Genomic DNA, 19,681 nt, shown 5'->3' with positions numbered 1-19,681 from the left:
TCTGCTGTTTTTCGGCAATTTTCACTTCTTCGAGGTATCGAATTACTCCTGCCCACCTCTAGTGTGGAAGAAGCTATGGACCACTGCGAGACGCAGCCTGTGAATACACGAGGAGCTACAATGACTGCATTGTTGACTCATGGCAGAGCGGACGCCATCACAGGAGGTTGGAATATTAAGGGAACCCAAGGGAGCCTGAGACTTTCATTTCTACCGGGACACTCCATTTGAATTTGCAGCTCCTTTCCCCTGAATAGTGACCCCTTTTCCACACAGCATCCACTTGGGCGCAATGCTTGCTGGGACATGAAGTGCCACTACGGACTACATTTCTGAAAATAAGATCAGGTGATAAGGGGTCGGAACTTACCTTCCAATGAGGGTAATGCAGGACACTCATAAGGCGTGGGTGGAGTTTCATCACGGTAACAGCAGCATCTGAGGAAGGTTATTAGTACCGAAATGCATTATGCTTTGCTGTCTTCATTAAACGGCTCCCGAAGGTTTCCCTGTGTGGCCTCTTTCCTTTTCCTATCGGAGGGGTGTGCTGCTTATATATATATATATATATATATATATATATATATATATATATATATATATCTCTATATATATCTCTCTCTATATATATATATATATATATATATATATATATATATATATATATCTATCTATCTATATATCTATATATCTATATATCTATATATATATATATATATATATATATATATTTATATAGATAGATAGATAGATATATATATATATACACAATAAAAAGCAAATGCAGCCTTACACACACTAGAGCTGAATAATGCTGTAAGGACTTTGCATTATATCATAAAGAATACATCAGAAACAGGGAAAAAACAACAGCAGAGCATGTTTACGAACTGTTTTAATGCTTAGCACTTAGCACAAACTCTCAGATAGGACTGAAAGCATTGACAGCTCCCAGGCTGCATTACAGAAAACATAGCCTAAAAAGGTTGAAAAGCAAATTCATAGCAACATAGAAATAAACAGGCACTGTGCCTTTAAGGCAGTCATGACCCCCAGCTTCCCATCATGCCTCAGGGGTGACAGTTAGGTCAATTGTTCTTTCCAGCTCCTTCAGGGAGGATCCTGGTTACACAGCTCCACTTCTTTCTGATTTTAGTCAGAAATAATATTCACTTTTGTGGAAAATTTTGACTTATTTTGACGTCTTTCATCTTTTGAAGTAAGGTTCTGTCTTTTATTGACAGTTTTGGGCATTTTTTCCACTCAAAATGCCATCTCTTTTTGACCCCTGCCCTTTTTGTGGAAAAAGAAGGCCAGGTCTGACGCTCATGCAGTCTGTATTCTTTGTTTGCCTAAATACCATGTCCCCAAGACTTGTCCTCATTGCCAGTCCCTAGCCAAAAGCACTCTAAAAGACAGAGAAAGGATCCGGCTTTATGGGCTGTCAGAAAAAGGCATCTTCCAGAGGCAGGTCACCGTTGAGGAAGGGCTCTAAGAGGGCGAGATCTTCATCCACAACCAAAGTCCCTCGCTCTTCTGCTTCAGCATCGGGCTCGTCCCTGAAAAAACTACCACTGGTGGGTCATTTGTCCAAGAATAAACCATTGACGGCGGGCTCGCCGTCGCTAGAACACCATCATTCAGGTATGTCTCTCCGGTCACTGTCGACGTTGAAGAATTGTGATCCTCCACTGTCATCAACCCAGCGACGATCGACGTCGAGGAGCAGAAGCCCTCCGCCATCGTCAACTCAGCGACAATCAGCGTCGAGGAGTAGAAGCCCTCCACCATCGTCAACCCGGCGACGATCGGCGTCGATGAGCAGAAGTCCCCCGCCGTCGCCAGCTCGACGTTCGGCGCCGAGGGCGGGTACCCCTCCGTCGTCGTCAGTCCATCGGCGATCGACGTCGAGTGGCAGGAGTCCTCTGCCTTCGTCAACCCGGCGACGATCGTCGTCGAGTATCGGAAGCCCTCCGCTGTCCTCTCGGCGATGATTGGCGTCGAGGATTGGAAGCCCTCCGCCGTTGTCTCGGCGACGATCGGTGTCAAGGAAGAAGAGCCCTCTGCCGTCGTCAACACGGTGACGATCGGTGTCGAGGAGTAGAGGCCCTTCGACGTCGAGACAAAGGGATACTCCGGCGGCGTCTGCAAGGCATTCGACATCGAGGAACAGAGAGTCTGCGTCGAGGCCGGTTCCAACACCAGGCCGGTAATGGATGTTGAGAAGGAGATCCAGGTCGACGTCGAGAAGGGCTCAATCACAGCAGGTCACACACCCGACGTCGAGGCCCACATCAGTGAGGTCTGGAGAAGGCTCTGCGGTTCTAGTGACAGAATCAGCATCACAACACTCTTCGTCTCACTCCTCCAGACACCCTACAGCGGAGCATTCACCATCTGCCTCGCCAGAAAGGCACTCGGACAGACAACATCATAGGTCTCCTTCACATCACAGGGTGGCTTCCCCTGCTGTTGGCTCCTTTCCCGCCATCACTGGAGTAAAGATACCAGTGCATCCCGACCGGAGGAAGAATATACCAGTCCTCTTCACAGGTCACCTCTACAAAGATTGGTGCAGGAAGTGGATAGATCGCCCTCGCCCAGACGTGGGAAACGTGTGGGCAGGTCATGGGAGCGCAGACCTAATTCCCATCGCAAAAAGAGAAGGTCACCTACGTGGTCTTCCTCTTCCACCCGATCCTCCAAGAGTGACTATTCACCTACTCTATCGGATAGCCCTTTGTCAAGAGTATCACCGATAGATGACATTAACACATATCATGATGTGCTTCAGAGAGGGGTTTAGAAGCTAAACATCGAAATGTCTACTCCTCAGGTGGCAACAACAGTTTGCGACTCTACATCAGAAAGCAGCATCTCGTCCATGGCTTCCTTTGATTCCCGGTCTTCTGGAACCAGTGATGGACATTTTCCTCACACCAACTACGATTAAAGCTGCACCGGCAAGGATTCAAAAGAAATACAAATCTGCAGCAACAGAAATCAGATCCGCCTGCGGACTCTGTTATAACTGCGGCAGTGAGGAAAACTCATGCAGTAGCTGCGTCTTCGTCAGTCCCGCTGGATAAAGAAAGTAGGTTCCAGGACTCCTGGGGACGGAAGTTTTGCGGGTCTGCAGAATCATCACTCAAAGTCTCTAGTGCAGCAGCCTTATTAGGTCACTACGACAGGGTCTCATGGGACTCCTTGGACCGTTTTAAGGAAAAATTGCCAAAGGAAGACCAAAAGGAGTTGGAGGAGGTCATCAAGGAAGAGTCGCTTGTTGCCAACCAAGTGATTAGCACAGAGGCGGATGGTGCTACGCTGTCGGCGCACTCATGTGCATGGGATTTGGGATTCGCGCCAGGAGGTTCTCCTGGTTGAGACTAACAGCTCTAAAGCCAGATGCTCAACAGAGGATCCTAAATCTCCCTTTTTCCGGCTCCTCCCTGTTTGGCACCCATACAGATGAAGAAATGGGTAGGATGAAAGCAGAGCTCGATACCCTCAAAGCAGTTGGATTGGAGAAGAAAAGAGAGTTTAAACGATTATACAGACCCAACCAACGCAAGGGCTGCCAACAGAGGGTTCAAACCCCTCAATGGTCCGAGAACAAAAACCAGGGCAAAACGCAGAATCAAGGCCGTAAGTCCAACAGAGGTAGAGGAGGTCACCAGCAACAGTCCTCTAACACGGCCAGGTCGGCAGGGAAACAATGAGCAGGAGTTTCCTCTGGCGCCGTTGCCCACTCCATTGGGAGGAAGTGCTTCACATCATCTGGAAGAGTGGTGCAGCATAACAAAAGATTGTTGGGTGCTCAGTATACTGCGCAATGGCTACGCACTACATTTTCGTTTGCCTCCAAAGGGAATTCCTCCGAAAAGATCTCGTCCTCAACAGTTAAAGTTGCTTCAGCAGGAAGTGATAACCCTTCTGCGAAAAAAGACCATAGAAGAGGTTTCTTCCACACAGCGAGGGAAGGGAGTTTATTCCAGGTACTTTCTTGTGCCCAAAAGAGATCACGAGCACAAATTCAGACCTATCCTGGACCTTCGCTTCCTAAACAAAGTCATCGTGAAGGAAAAGTTTTGCATGTTGGCCTTCATCAAATATGTCCACATCTCCAAGCAGGAGATTGGATTTGTTCGGTGGACCTGGAAGATGCGTACTTCCATATACCTATCATTCTACATCATCGCAAATACCTTCGATTCGTGGTCGGCAGCAAGCATTACCAGTTCAAAGGTTTACCGTTCGGACTGAAATCTGCTCCATGAGTCTTTACCAAGTGCATGACAGTGGTGGTGGCGGCCCTACACAGAAAAGGTCTATTTGTCTGCCCTTACTTAGACTATTGGCTCCTCAAAGGGCCATCTCCTCAAAAAGTTTTTCAAGTTTAGATGCAGGGCCGGTGGTCCACCAAAGAGCAGTACTACCATATAAACATGTTGGAGCTACGAGCAGTCCATCTTGCTCTGAAAGCTTTTTGGCCATTGATCACTTCCAACTCGTTACTGATCCAAACAGACAACACGACCACCATGTATTATCTAAACAACAGGGTGATACGCACTCTCGCCCTCTATCCCTGGAGTCTCAAGCGATCTGGCACTGGCTTCTGGCTCGGAACCTCTCCATCATAGCAGTGCACCTTCCAGGGGAGCAAAACGTGCGAGAAGACGCGCTCAGTCGGCACTTCGAAGATCAGCCAGACTGGGTGCTACACGACGAGGTGTTATGTTATGTTAAAAATGCTTATATAGCGCATGGCTACCTCAGCAACGGGGCGTCCCAGCGCTTGCAGACCGTTTGAAAGCAAGGCAACCAAACCCAAGGAGATGATATGTAACGCTACTTAGAAACCCTAGGTAGTCGGAAACAGCCAGGTTTTAATTTGCTTTCTAAATGACAGATAGTTATTTGTGGCACGCACCTCCGGGGGGATCGAATTCCACAGTTTTGGTGCCAAATACCTGAAGGAACGGCCGCCGGCTCTGCTCCTTCGGATTTTAATGGTACAGGCAAGGTGAAGGTCCGCTGAGCGGAGGGCACGTGTGGGAACATAAGAGGAACACAAACCTCGCAAGATTAAGGGACCAGAGCAATGAAGGATTTTATGAATTAGACAAAGGGCCTTAAATTGGATACGTTGTGTCACCGGTAGCCAGTGTAAGCGCCGCAGAATATGGGAAGTATGACAGTGTTTGGGCAGGGTGAACAGAATGCGGGCAGCTGCATTTTGGGCCCTTTGGAGTCTGTTGATAGCTGTCCGGTTAGAGCCCAGCATTAATACGTTACAGTAGTCTATGTGGGATAGAACAAGGGCTTGGACAATTGTCTGGCAAACAGGTGGTTCAAAAAAGCCCAAAATTGGTTTAAGCGACCGTAGGTGACCATAACACACGCCAGCCACTCTTTTTGCATGGGACTCTAGGGAGAGTGAGTCGTCCACAGTCACGCCCAGATTTTTTACTTCCTTCTTAGGGATGGGGGAGGACCTAAGGTGGAGGGCCACCATTGATCGTCCCACTTGTGTGTTTCCTTGCCAATCAGAAGTACCTCAGTTTTTGATGAGTTTAACAGCAGGCAGTTCATGGTCAACCAACTAGAGATGGCCAGAATGTCATCTTGAAATTTGGCTTGGTCCATTTCGATGTCGTTGGAGAAGGAAAAAATTAGCTGCGTATCGTCCGCGTATGAAATTAATTTGATCTTATGTTCTCTGGCCAGCACTGCCAGAGGGCGGACGTATACGTTGAACAATGTGGGGCTGAGAGCCGACCCCTGCGGAACACCGCTACTCAGTGGAAGCTTGCTGGATGAAAACGGTGGAGCATGGACCTGGAAGGAACGGTCTGATAGAAAAGACGCGAACCAATCCAGGGCTTCATCTCGGACTCCGATCTCCCATAGTCTTCTAAGTAGAATCCCATGGGAGACCATGTCAAACGCCGCACTCAAATCCAGCAGGACTAGAGCCGACGTACCAACCAGATCTTGTGTCGCCCTCAGTTGTTCAGTGACGGCCAGCAGGGCGGATTCCGTGCTATGGTTAGGCCGGAATCCGTTTTGTGAATCATCTAGAATCCCATTGCTCTCCAAGTAGTTGGTCAAGATGTCATTCACATGCGCTTCTGCCACCTTGGCCAAGTAGGGAAGCAAGGAGATGGGTCTAAAGCTTTGAGGTCTGGAGGGATCCAAGGTGGGCTTTTTTAGTAAAGGAACAACCTTAGCGTGTTTCCACGATTTAGGGATGGTGGAAGACTGAGAGGATCTATTAATCAGCTCCCGACCCTCCGCCAAAATGGAATCTTGAAATAGGTTAAACATTTCAGGTTTAACAGGGTCCTCCGGGGACCCGGACTTAACTTTTACAGCCAAAGGTTCCATATTAGTCAGTGAGATAGGAGGGAGGGTATCAAGGGAATAAGGGGGTTCTGATGAATCTGAGGCTTGGTTTAAGGTCAGAGCAGACTCATCAGATTTAAAAGAGTTATAGATCCCTTGAACTTTACTGACAAAAAAACAAGCAATCTCTTCACATTGCAAGTCAGATGTTATTGTACAGTTAAGACCCTCCGGTGACTTAGTCATGTCCTTCACGAAAGAGAAGATGGTTTTGGATCGATTTGTGCTAGAACTGATCAGTTCAGTATAGTAGTTAGCCTTGACTTTCTTTATGAGTTTATGATAAGCTTTGGTAGCCGATCTGAAGTTGGCTTTCGCCAGAGGATCATAAGATCGCCTCCAGATACGCTCTAGCAGCTTACATTGCTTTTTCTGATCAGCCAGCGCCACAGAGTACCAGGGGTGGGATTGCTCGCGCTTGGGCCTGTACAGTTTCTTGGGGATGAGATAATCAAGTGACGTATTAACGCACTCTCTGTATACTATGTCAGCTTCCTCCAGATCCTCTGGGCAATCTGGGCGGGAGTTTTTCAGTCTATTCTCGAACATGGCACCATCTAGTTTGTGTCAAGGGCGCCTCCAAAGAGGCGGGGGGCTGTTTCCTGGAACTGACTGGGATCTTAATAAGGATTTGCACCAGGAAATGATCTGACCAACTGAGGGGACTGGGAATAGAGGCTGAGATACCAGAAATGTTTGAAAATACCGGGTCAAGCAGATGACCAGCCAAGTGAGATGGTCCTTTGACTATCTGAATGAGTTGGCAGGCCTCAAGATCGTCCAGAAGCTCTCGTACAGCAGGGGATTCACAACACTCAAGATGGAGATTCAGATCCCCTAGTATGCTGAAGTTCGCAGACTGTAACGCTAGTGTAGAAGTAGTAGAGACCAGAGATTCCTGGAAGGCGCTTGCTGGGCCCGGGGGGCGATAGATCAAGAGCCCTGTGAAGGTGAAAATATCTGAGACCTTTATCTTAAAAAGGGCACATTCGCAGTTAACTATGTTAATGGGAGAGAGAGAGCAGGAATAGATGGATTTAAAAAGCACTGCTAGTCCGCCCCCTCTTTTCTTGGGTCTGTTCTGGGTATGTATCAAATAGCCAGGAGGTAGGGTCAGAGTCAAAATGGCCGAAGAATCATTCGTTAGCTATGTTTCTGTTAAAAATAGCAGATCGGGGGATTGATCCACCAAGAGATCATGGACATCCTCATGGTGCCTAACTAGAGACCTACAGTTCAGGCTCAGTAAATTAAATTTCATGACCTTTCCAGGCGGTGAAGTCAGTGGGTCTTCAATGACCGTGAAACCACGGTGTAAGCATTGTAGGCAGTGCGCGCCTGGATGCAATAGATGAGTGGCACATACTGCCTCACATCGGAGAGCGAGTAACTCCTCCCTGGCGTAAGGGGCCATGTGCAGTAAGACTGAACCAGGGGTTCTGGCAACGGGAGACGGACTAGCGCGGACGGGCGTGGTGGCAGATATTTTCCAACAGTGGGGTCATCTGTCAATAGATTTATTTGCAGACTACCAAAACAAAAAATGCCTTTTGATGGATTGGTCAGAGACATTTGCATACAACTTTCCTCCTCTGCCTCTGATCCCGAAGGTGGGGTCCAAGCTCATCAGATCCAACATGAAGATGATTCTGATAACCCCAGACTGACCTTATCAGTGGTGGTGCCTGGACCTTCTGCAGTTGTCGGTACTCCCCCACAAGAGACTTCTGTACAGAGTGGGCCTGCTGACCAAAATGGACGGGAGGATGGATTCTCCATCCCAGCCTTCCTTCACTGAACTTGGCAGCATGGCTCCCGAGGTCCTGCAATATGGACACTTGAATCTACCGCAGGACTGCATGCACATCCTGAAAGAGGCTAAGAGACCTTCCACAAGAGCGTTGTACGCAATTAAGTGGAAGAGATTCTATCTATGGTGTGTTCATAATCATTTTGTTCCTACAAAGGAACAGGAGGAGGTCATTCTTCCTTACCACCTTTATTTAGCCAAAGCGGGTTTAAAATATTCATCGATCAGGGTTCACTTGTCAGCCATTCCGGCGTACAGAAAATCCCCCAACCAACCTTCTTTTTTTCCAATTGCAGGTGGTTAAGGATTTCCTACAGAGGTTAAAGAAAGTGTATACCCCGATTCGAACACCTTCTCCTCCTTGGGAATTTTATCTGGTGCTGTCTAGATTGATGGGTCTTCTTTTTGAGCCACTTCATAAAGCCACATTGCAGCACCTGACATGGAAGACCGCTTTCCTGGTGGCAATAATTTCAGCTTGCAGAGTAAGTGAGATCCAAGTGCTGTGTGCTAAAGAGCCATATACTGTGTTTCACCACAACAGGGTAGTGTTAAGGGCTCACCCTGCTTTTTTGCCAAAGGTTGTATCTGATTTTGATATTAAGCAGTCAATCTCCCTACCGTCCTTTTTTCCCAATCCCGCAACTCCTGCGGAGAGGTCTCTCCACTCCTTAGACCTTAAAAGAGTGCTCAAATTCTATTTGGAGGGGACCAAGGCTATAAGGAAATCGGATCAATTTCATTTGAAATATGGTGACATGAGAACAGGCTTTCCAGCCTCAAAGAGATCCATTTAAAGATGGATAGTGTCCTGTATAAAATTGGCCTACCAGTTGGCAAATAAACCCCTTTTGTTGTCTCCTAAAGCACACTCCTCTAGGGGAAAGGCGGCCACAATAGCTTTCTTGCATAATGTTCCAATGGCAGAGATTTGCAAGGCAGCAACCTGGAGATCGGTTCACACTTTCACAAGGCATTATTGTCTAGAATCCGATTCCAGGGCGGATACTCAAGTAGGCCAGGCCTCCTTGAGGAATCTATTTGGATAGTAAGATGTCTATCCGAGCTTAGTTATCTGAGCTGGTTGGTTAATTTGCTGTTCTTTTTTCCTTTGCCCGCAGGGGGATGAGGTGAGTCTCGCTATTCTATTCTAGTGCTGATGAGTATTGATGAAGATCCCCTGGAAGAGAAGGATTAGTTACTTACCTGTAATCCTAGTTCTCTTCCAGGGGTATCCTCATCAAAGTCATAAGCAACCCTCCCGCCTCCCCGGGAAAAGGATCATTGTATTTTTAAAGGTAAAGTCAACTCTTTGTGCTATGGCTTTTCAGTCCCCGCGAAGAACAACTGACCTAACTGTCACCCCTGAGGCATGTTGGGAAGCTGGGGGTCATGACTGCCTTAACCCCTCCCCTGCTGATGACGGAACCGCTCCGTCATCAGCTACAGTTGAGCTGTGCTGATGACGGAGCGGTTCTGTCATGGCCCAGCCGCCGCGCCTGCGCGGCGCTGATTTCGCGCCTGCGCGGGCGTTCTAATGAGCGGGGCGGGTCATGACGGAACCGCTCCGTCACCAGCATAGCTCAACCGCGGCTGGTGACGGAGCGGCTCCGTCACCAGCATGCGGCCGCCGCGCGGCCGCCCCGCCCCTTTAGCGCTGCGGCGGAATAGCCGCCGCAGCGAAGGGGTTAAAGGCACGGTGCCAGTTTATTTCTATGTTGCTATGAGTTCGCTTTTCAGCCTTTTTAGGCTATGTTTTCTGCACTGCAGCCTGGGAGCTGTCAATGCTTTCAGTCCTGTCTGAGAGTTTGTGCTAAGTGCTAAGCATTAAAACAGTTCTTAAACATGCTCTGCAGTTGTTTTTTCCCTGTTTCTGATGTATTCTTTATGATATAATGCGAAGTCCTTACAGCATTATTCAGCTCTAGTGTGTGTAAGGCTGCATTCGCTTTTTATTGTATATATATATATATGTGTGTGTGTGTGTGTGTGTGTGTGTGTGTGTGTGTGTGTGTGTGTGTGTGTGTGTGTGTGTGTGTGTGTGTGTGTGTGTGTGTGTGTGTGTGTGTGTGTGTGTGTGTGTGTGTGTGTGTGTGTGTGTGTGTGTGTGTGTGTGTGTGTGTGTGTGTGTGTGTGTGTGTGTGTGTGTGTGTGTGTGTGTGTGTGTGTGTGTGTGTGTGTGTGTGTGTGTGTGTGTGTGTGTGTGTGTGTGTGTGTGTGTGTGTGTGTGTGTGTGTGTGTGTGTGTGTGTGTGTGTGTGTATGTATATATATATATATATATAGAGATACATATATGTGGGTCATATATATGATTGTGTTTCCGGGGTCCCGCACATGGGCGGGAATATTCTAGTGCTTTTGATGAGTATACCCTTGGAAGGGAACTAGGATTACAGGTAAGTAACTAATCCACTCTGAACACCAGTCAAAACAGAAACATTGTTTTTGATATAACTCTAAGTTTTTGACTCAGAAATAGACACGAAAGAAACGACATCAGTGCACCGTGGCTGCGCCTATATGGGCACTGCAATGGTACACCAATGCAGACAACGCAGACACGTAGGCAAATGATGACACCTAACGGCACACAGATGCTTTCTTGACGTGCTCCCTTTCCCTCAGCAGCCATTGAATAATCATGATGTGATTTATGCGCCCATTACAGTCCAGGATGTCACGGGGGGGATTACTGCATTTGCTACTGCTAAAACACCGGACATGGACTGCCTCCTGGACAAGTTCTATAAGGTATTTGCTACTACAGAGCGCCTAAGCTAGTTGAGATATCTCTCTACTACTTCCCAGGAGACCACCCTGACCCCAATAATAAAGCCGGGTGAGATTCCACTAATCCTGCCTCCTTTCATCCTCTAGCCTTTATGAATATGGTCTACAAAATCCTCAGTAAAATCCTGGCCACCCAATTCCAACGGGCACTCCCACAGTCCATTCATGCCACTCATAATGGGTTTGTCTCTGACAGAAGCACTAAATATCTGATGGCTGTTTAGGATTACGAGGAAGTACACCACAAATGGCCCAGGGTGTCGGTCCTCCTACTAGACCTGGAGAAAGCATTCAGCACATTACTCTGGGAGTATCTCTCTCTTCTCTCTAGTCTTGGACTGCTTTGGACTCTGCGTCCTCACGATATGGATGATCCTGCTCCGTTTCCAGAGGAAACATCTGCACCCATTTTGGTAAAAAGGAGCATCTGACAGGGTTGCCCTCTTTCCCCCCTCCTATTTGCGCTTGCTATGAAGCCATTAGTGAGCTGGGTGTGCCAGAGTGGGGTGAAATGGAAGATCCCCTTTCCAGATAGAGTCCATGCGATCTGTCTGTTTTTGGATGATGTATTAGTTTACCTCAAAGAGCTTGTGCGTGACCATTCTGATATTTCCCTCCTCTTCACAGAGTTTGATGCGGTGTAAGACATCCTGCATTTTCCCGCTCAGCCCCTCAGCCCTCCCTCAATTGCTAAACCTGTGAGTTAAGCTAATCCACTGGGAGGTAGTCTCTTTCCGCTAACTAGGTATTTGTCTCTTCCACTCTGACACTGATCTCTTAGATGTGGACCTGACCATGGCGGTTACATCTCTTATTCAGCAGACGCTCCCATTGTCCGTAATGGGGCTCATAGCAGTGGCCAACATGGTGATGCAGCCTCACCTTTTATACTACTTAGCAAATCTCTCGGTTTTCTACTGACATTTTTCTGAGATCTGGACGGACCCCAAACAGACTTCGTTTTGCATAGGTGATCTCTGTCCAAGCTTCACCTCCCGGCTGACCTGGGTGGGCTTGGTGCCCCATTACTGTCTGGTGGCCCAGCTCCAGTGCCTAACCAGATGGCTGGCAAGGCGCTCTCTGGGTGAAATGAGTGCAGTTGGACCCCCCTCGCAGTAGGGGACATCTTGACGCTTTTGGCCCTTAGGAATAGCACTCATCACAAATATTCCCTGCCTTCGCTTAATGGTGTTATGCTGCCAGGCAAGAGGAATATTGCTTACCAAATGCATCACCCCTTACACCCCTGAGGTACCACTATTGTGCTTATCCAAACCTGTGGAACACTTAGAGGGCTGCAGCTATATATTAGGGTACAAGATGGCATAACGACTCTGGGTGAACTATTTCATGATGGTCACCTCCTGCAATTGCCGAGTCTGGTGGAGCACGTCACCTCCACGATGGCCAATTCCTTACCTCCTTCATGGTGCGGAACACCCTCTGGCAGATTTGGTCCATAGCAGGTGCAGAACTACTCATACACAAATTGATGAATTACCTACAGACCTTGTGGGCTGGACGCAAACTTATCACTTGGCTCAACACAATTCTGATTACTCACACACAGGTTTCATTACAAACCGCAAGAGATATCTGCGAGGACGATTTTGGAAGGGCCATTCATGATCGGGAATGGACTAGGGCTATAGGATTCCTGCAATTCTCAACACTAAGCTGAAGCTCATACAATTTTACATACTACACAGAGCTTACCTTTCATCTCAGTGCATCAGCAGAATATTCCTTGGGGCATCAGACATCTGCAATAGATGCACTACTACAGCAGCTAACACATGCTCAGAGATTGTCTCTCCCTATGCACATACTGGGCTGAGGTGACAAGTTGCCTTGGGTGGATAACCGAGATCCTGAAAGGTGGTCACACTAGTTCTTTACCAGCGACCACAGAAACTCAAGGGGGCTTCCCCTTTCCTTGGCCTGCCGTTCGCGCTTGCAAAAAAAGATCACCCTGCATTCCAAGACTGCCCACTCAAACCTACTACATCAGGGAACTGATTTCTCAAGCAGTGGGTGAAAGCTGAGATCCTGGCCTTCAACAGAGAGGAAGCCAGGGGCCCAGGCCGACGGCTGATAGCTGCTGACTGGGATACATTGATGTCTAAGTTGGTTGATACCCATGGGGATGATGGAGCTACCTCCTGAACACTTTCCGACCTTCCTGAGGCTGCAATAAATACACCCCATGAGACCACTACACTAGACCGTCCCTTGATGGAGCTCCTACTGCCTGCTGGCTCTACTACACACTAGGATTAGGGTCCTCCCCCTCCAAAGCTTTGCTCTGTGGTTCACTCTCCGATTGTTCTCCCACTGTTTCCTATATTATTTTACAAGTTTAACCAATTGCCTAATTGCACTTTGTGGACCTATATTCACCATCAGCCATCGAAGTATGGGCCTCCAGATGTTGAACTACTCTCCTCACTTGCTGGAGTTTCGTCCGCTTCGACTTTTGCTAACCTCTTTTTACTACGTCATTAATTGTTATGAAATACCACTAGGAGATTTTCATATGTGCCCATGTGTTCGCTGTAACTTGTTATGCTATATGTTTATACAAAATTCCAATAAAAATGTTTTTTTTAAAGTTGTAATGAGGAAAGGCCCTTCGAGTTGAATATGGGTATTTGAGGAGCCCGATATTGTCAAAGGATATGGGCGAACCTGCCTTTTGGAACTGACAAAATTCAGAGATTAACATTTTTCACCAGAAATCCCTTTTTAACAAAACCCATTCGGAATATTTACATGGGAATGGTGAAGCTTAGCGTTAAACAAACATTGCTAACACCACACTCCGCCATTCTGAAAATGCAGGGATGCGCCGTGTTGATGAGAATGCGGCGCACCCCTGCGTTTCCACCTGCGCTGGCGCTAAATCTGGCTGTCTAGCGCCAATGCAGTCCCCCTTGCACTATAGTGCAAGGGTTCCTGTGTTGGAGGGAATTATTGTTTATGTACATGCACATAAACACATGGTGAATTGTAACTTCTATGTATGCTGCATTGTGCAGCACACAGAAGTTGCCAATCATCATTTTTTAAATGATTGTTTCTGTGCAGGAAGGGACACCTTCCTGCACATGAACAATCATTCATGGGGATTTGCAGTTTCAATGCAGCACATATAGAAACAGCTAAAATAAGAGAAATTAAGTATTTCTCCTCATTTTGCCATGTTAAGACCAGGTTTTCCCTGGTCTTAATTTTGGCGTTGCCTCCTATTTACGCCACCCGTGTAAATAGGGAACAGCGTCAAAATGAAGGGGTTTTGCGGCGGAACGCCCACCGCAACACCCATTGGCCGCCCCTTTCACGCTAGGTGTATCATGTAAGGGGGCCTTATTTACAAGGCAGCGTTAAGCCACGTTAAGTGGCTTAACTCCACCTTTTAAATATCGTGAATGGTTTATCGCCACAATATCATCATAATTGTGACGTTCCTGTGGCGATAGGGGCTTGTAAATATGCCCCATAGTGTTTAATGCATTTATTAGAACCATAATCTGACCACAATAATGCGCAGGTCATAACTGTATGACAGTGTGCAGTTTGTTTGCGAACCTCCCCAGATCACTAGATAAGACAGCCTTACTACCGTTCATGTTGACTGTTGTGGGCTTAAGTAGGCCAGCATAGTCCTTGAACCCACCAACCAATGATGAGATTAGAAGAGCATATAGCTTGAACAGGGACCTGAATCTGACTTACGATAACTGATGTAATGCTTGCCTCGTAGCCAAAGGCTCCTCCATCTCAACTAGAATAAAAATGAAACACTATTGATTTCCCGTCCCGTCATCAGTGATTCAAGCTAGATTTTGTAAGTTCTGAGGTCTGCGATAGATGTCACATGTATGGAGGGGAAAGAGTTGACTTGGCTATGTCCTACCCCAAATTCAAAAGAGTTCTGGATCACATACACTATTGTCCAAGATTTCCAATTCCCCTACTGGTGTAGCTAAGTGTGTGGAGGCCTGGTGCTGGATGAAATGGAACCCCAACCAACAAGTACTGAATATATGCACAGAATATTTTTATAGCATTGAAGACAACTGACTAGCTGGTATTCACCTTCTTAACAGATCAGTGGCTTATTAGTCGGCCTGCAGAACATATCAGTTCACCTCCCACTCCACAAAACACAATTAACACTTTGGTGCCTATTTTGATGTCGGTCGGAAAGCCTCCGACGTCGGACAGTCGACCGACATCTATGGTTTCTTTACCGACTGCCAAATTACAATCTAGGCAGTCGAAAGTAAAACCGACCCGTCATTCCGGCTGGATTTTGATGGGCTCAAAGAACACCACGGCCAGTCGGAACCTGCACGTAATCCCTATAGGACGACGTTTCCGTCTTCAGGATTACGATGTGGGTTTCCCACATGCTTTCCATACCAGGCTTTCTGACATGGAAAGCCTGTCAGAAAGAAACTTTGAGGGCCCCTAGCAGGGGCTCTTCTCTCTATGGCCTCCTCTCCCTGCGGCCTCTGGTTGGGGGCCGTGCCCCCGTGTTAATCCCTGCACCATGTGGCAGGCACCTTTAGGTGACTGCCTTGCGGTGCACGGATTAAAAAAATCTTCCATTTCTCTGTGGGAGTATGCAACTGCACCATGTGCGGTTGCATTGTAATTGCGGTGTCGGTCGATAGCAACTCATAACGACATGGTAGTGAGGCCCTTAGTGTTTACTTCTATAGCAATATGCCTATTTAGATTTTCCTGTTATGTACTGTGGTGTACTTGAGCAATGCCTGTGATTTTTACAGTATGTCGTCTGTTTCACTTTTAGTTTAAATACGGTAATAAAATGTATCGATATTGCCCCTCTGATCAGACATATTTCACAGAAACACATGTGTAAGCCTATCTTGCACTTGCATTCAAAAAAGCATGAGACATTTAGACAGAGTAGAGAAAGAGTAGAACAGAGCAAGTGCAAAGCCAGAGAATGTGCAAGGATGGTGGTGGTAGCATACAATAAAAACACAAATGGAAGGGTCAACAGAGATGCCTTTTATGCTGTCCACCTCTGTCGATAGTTTACTCTCGTAGGATGTGTCTACAGGGTGTAGAGAAGATGAGACACATGGTCTGCAAAAAATAAACAATGACCACAGACCTCGTTAAAGCAGCATTGAATGTGGCCCCAAACAAGGACCATTGAAATGGGTCAGCATTCCAAGTAGACAACGGCGGGGGACAGACGAATAAACTTGGTTCACACCATGGATTTAGTTAGCAACTCAATTCATTTTTATTAGTTATAAATAAGGTACAAAAAATCCACCAAAAGTGAATCTAAGCATTTACACATTTTCTAATGCTTCATCATCCGTACAATGCACTATTGCTTTAATATTAATAATAATCAGAATGATAATAAATAGTTTCTAGCTTATAAAATAGTCTATGTAGCAAAATGTTGCACAGCACAACAGAACAGCAGTAGGATTGCAGGGCTGAGGATAATCCTTTCACTTGTGAGTGTAAGTAAATGATAGTGGTCTGGTGGTCCTCTTTGTCAATCAGACCTTTGGAAAAGGTTGTGTAGGTGCATGTCTAGGGTTTGGACAAATGACCACAGGAAGGCAAGAGGCGAGAAGGCTGCGGCGTAAAGATAAAAAAGAGACAAGGCAAGCAAATAGATAGGCAGATAGTTTATGAAAACTAAGGTAAAAACACAGTTCCCACACCAATCATAGACAAAAACAAAGAAAATACCAAAGACACATCTATCAAAATATACAGCAAGGAGCAAGGGTTCTTCTTTTTTGGAAGTTTTGAGCATCTCCAAATGTAAGGTTAATAATATTGGCTGCTAATCAATTTGTAGTACTGGTACAGTGATGTATAGTGTTTTTTTGGTGGTTTAAAAAATATATATAACTGAAAATGTGGTTTGCAATGCTCCATTATCCAGTTTCTTCTCAAGCTGTCGTTTGTCTGTTTAGTGATTTTTCTGGATATCGGAGCCCACAACATATTTCCAGTGCTGTTCATCCATAATATGTGTTGTGACTTGGTGCAAGGTTGAATATACCCCAAAACCCAACACTGTCCATTACGGTTTTTATCCAAATAGAATGTAGACCTCAACACTACATCTCATACAAGTTAGAGTTGGGCAAAGGTTGGTGAACTTTGATTTGTTTTTTTAACATTTAGGTACAATTAGCAGAAACAGGTGAGGCATTCAGCAACAACTTAATTTTTTGGGGACATTCTTCAGCAAAATAATTGTTTTAGGTGAACATATCCTGTAAAGAGGTTATGTGTTTTATGGTGTTATTAATTTACCACATAAGTATGTCTTTGTCATAAAAAAGTAACACCGGACAAGGATAGATTGCTCAAATGTGATTAAAAGCTGCTTGATAGACGGAATGTTTATGCTCAAACTTCCAATTTCAAGAAATAAAATAGTGTGGGAGAAAAAAGTTATGCAGTTCTTGAATGCAATACCAAAGCACACATTTGATTTAGCCTATGCAAGAGATGAGTACAATTTGTATGCTTAGTAAGAAAAGAGCTGTATCATTGTAAGTAACTGATTATGAACATTATAAAACACAAAAGAAGAGGTTAGTGTAGAAAATTAGACACTTTAAGACATCTGGGGTCTGAACTATCAACTGTCATTTTGTGTCTGTGGTGAAAAGTATAGATAGATAAGAGCCTCGGTGTCCATATTGGAACATCTCTTGAAAAACGTCACAATATAACCAGCAATCAAGGAAAGTAAGACTCTTGTGCATAGAAGCATTGTCCTATATGTGCTGCAGAATGCAGCACACATGGAAGAAGAAAGTAACAAGGAGAAATAAAGATACTTCTTGTTAGGCCTCTGTAGGGTAGGTAAATTTTTTTGGTGCAAAGCTAGGTGTACAAGGGTGTGTAAATCTGGGTTTGCATCAAAATACATTGATGGATGCACTGGAATGCCCATGCTCCACCCATGTAATGCTTACCTGAAGGAAAGTAGCACAAGGCAGTGCTTTGCAGTGCCTTGCATTACTTTGTACTTACTAAACCACTCAAAACCAGTGCCTTTATGTGGCTTAGTAAATGCTAAAACGGATTTTGCCTCAGGGATGTGCCACAAAAGTGACACAACCCTGACCCAAAATCTTAGTAAATCTGGGCCAGAATGTCTACAAGGACAACTAAGACTTTGGGATGGGCCCACAATAAGCATGTCTGAATACCTCTACCTCTAGGGGTCTGCGTATTAGCACTAGTCCACAGCAACAGATGGTAAAATGAGGATACGTGTAGGATGTTCGGCATCCTTTCCTATCACATCCTCCTGGACTATAACGTAAATGGCATGCTAAGAAGTACCAACCCAAACCAGGTATAGTCCCCTGCCAATTGTTTTTTATGCCCATGGACACACCATTGATGGTAATGGTTTGATTGGGTTTTTGACTCTACATTGGACCTAATCCACTCTTATCACTCTCCCGAGTACAAATCTCCAAACTGTGCCCGGGTGGTTCAGAGTTGCCTTGGGGATGTGAAGTGGAGTTAGATTTGTTAGCAACTGAATTTGAGATCTCTCCATCTTTTTTTACTTATAAATTCTTTAGCTAATGTCTGTAATCTGATCACAGAAATGTGCCTTAAGAGAGCAATGAATACAGCTTAAGCATATAGTTATATGGGCATATAAGAATGGCTCAAGTACTTTTAATGTATATAGTATTGCATGAACAATGGCTTGTAATCCTCGTCAATGTTTTAAAATGCTGTCCCTATCTCCGATAACAGTCGTTTAATGTAATGGACTTGTCTATTAGGCAAACCTTTCTTTCTACAAACCGCATGGTAATTTTATACTTCATTCTCTAGTCTAGAAAGTACAAGAGGCAAGGATAAAGACAAACACTGAGAAATGAAGGGTCCCTTTTTTCACTGCTTCCCTCACCACCTATGTGAAATACATTTTACAGTTAGTTAAATATCTGTACGGTGTGTGTGTGTCTTGTTGCAATCACATTTCTCCTAAATACCTTTGTATGATGTTCCTTATCAACAGAGGCCCCATCATGAACAGCTGCGCTGCTCAGCCCAGAGCAGAGCATCTGTTTTGATGTACTTGCTGTCTCTGCAGTGCATTCAATTAATAAAGTGTTTCTCCAAGCTAGAGCTTGATTTTCATATGGCACAGCTCGGAAGCAGTGATCAGTTTGCCTCTTTCTGGTTCCGAGCTTTGCTTCCTCCACTACTAGACTGCACAGCTAGTCATGATAAGGCACCAGGTATGTTACGGTTGTTGTGTACATCTGGTTATGATGAATGTGCAAGCATAACATTGGAAATTGAAGCCCCCAGTCAAATGGCCACAGTCACTACTCTGACACTCCCGATTTGGACCACAAAGTCCATAGTTAATCCGTACTAATATCATTATTACTGTCTGGATTGGAGTGTAAATTTAGGGACGAGACTGCTTTTCATATAAGGCGCTATGCAAATGGTATCATTGACAACGTTTAGCATGAGAATGAATTTACAGTGCCTGTCTTTCACTTGTGTGTAGACTAAATACTACCCAGGGTAGATTTAGTTTTAGTTTTCTTGGTAATCCGAAAGGATTCTGGACCATGAGCCCAACTCAGTACAGAGTATAACAGCATGC

This window comes from Lissotriton vulgaris, unplaced genomic scaffold, assembly GCF_964263255.1.
Source record: "Lissotriton vulgaris unplaced genomic scaffold, aLisVul1.2 SCAFFOLD_1186, whole genome shotgun sequence".
Classification (NCBI taxonomy): domain Eukaryota; kingdom Metazoa; phylum Chordata; class Amphibia; order Caudata; family Salamandridae; genus Lissotriton; species Lissotriton vulgaris.
Note: the sequence above shows the minus strand (reverse complement) of the source record.